This window comes from Mus caroli, chromosome 11 (genome assembly GCF_900094665.2).
Source record: "Mus caroli chromosome 11, CAROLI_EIJ_v1.1, whole genome shotgun sequence".
Classification (NCBI taxonomy): domain Eukaryota; kingdom Metazoa; phylum Chordata; class Mammalia; order Rodentia; family Muridae; genus Mus; species Mus caroli.
The window spans coordinates 50,439,847-50,440,811 of NC_034580.1; the positions used below are offsets into that span (position 1 = coordinate 50,439,847).

Sequence of the window (965 nt, forward strand, 5' to 3'; positions counted from 1 at the left end):
CTTCCTTCCTTCCTTCCTTCCTTCCTTCCTTCCTTTCTTTCTTTCTTTCTTTCTTTCTTTCTTTCTTTCTTTCTTTCTTTCTTTCTTTCGTCTTTCTGTGTGCAGCACATTTGTGGCGGTCAGAGGACAACTTGTGGAAGTTAATCATCCCCTTTCACCATGTGGGCCCTGGGGGCCATCTCTCTGGCCCACTGTTTTTATCTGTTTGTTATTATTTGGTTTAATTTACTTGCTACTTTTAGGTGAGGGGATTTTTATTTTATTTGTTTGAACATTTGTATGCACATACATATATGTGTACCACATGTATGCCTGGTATTGACACGGAGGTCTTTCAGTATCTGAGAAGGCCAGAAGAAGGAACACCGTTTTACCCCTCTCAACTTCCACTTTTTTTTTTTTTTTTTTTTAAAGACTGTATTTCTCTGTGTAGCTCTGGCTGGCCTGAGACTCATTATGTAGACCAGGCAGGCCTTGAACTCACAGATATCTACCTGCCTTAGCTTACTCCTCCACATTGTAAATAAAAACATGAAAAGAGAATTTCAAGGTCATTCATAGCTATGTAGTTTGAGGTCATGCTGGGATGTAGGCAACTTCTGCAGGGGCAGGGCAGGTCCTGCTGAAACCCTGTTCAAACTGCTCTTGCTGATCATAGAATCTGAGAGGCCATTTTATTTCCGTTCACACCTGGGAAAGTTGTCAGGAAACTGGGTAGATGTGTCTAAGGAAGATTCCATAAGAAGAAGTCTTTTAGGGGCTTGAGAGGCACAGTGGTTAAGAAAGAGCACTCCCTGCCCTTCCAGAGGACCCAGGTTCAATTCCTTTTTTTTTTTTTTTTATATATTTTTTTATTACGTATTTTCCTCAATTACATTTCCAATGCTATCCCAAAAGTCCCCCATACTCCCCTCCCCCAATTCCCTACCCACACATTCCCATTCTTTTGGCCCTGGCATTCCCCT

General features: G+C 41.7%; 1 protein-coding gene across 2 annotated transcripts in view; it reads right to left on the reverse strand.

Annotated features, from left to right (window-relative positions):
• Positions 1-965, reverse strand: part of Glra1 (glycine receptor alpha 1) — a 95,810-nt gene that overhangs the window by 24,646 nt on the left and 70,199 nt on the right. The gene's annotated exons all lie outside the window — the stretch shown is intronic.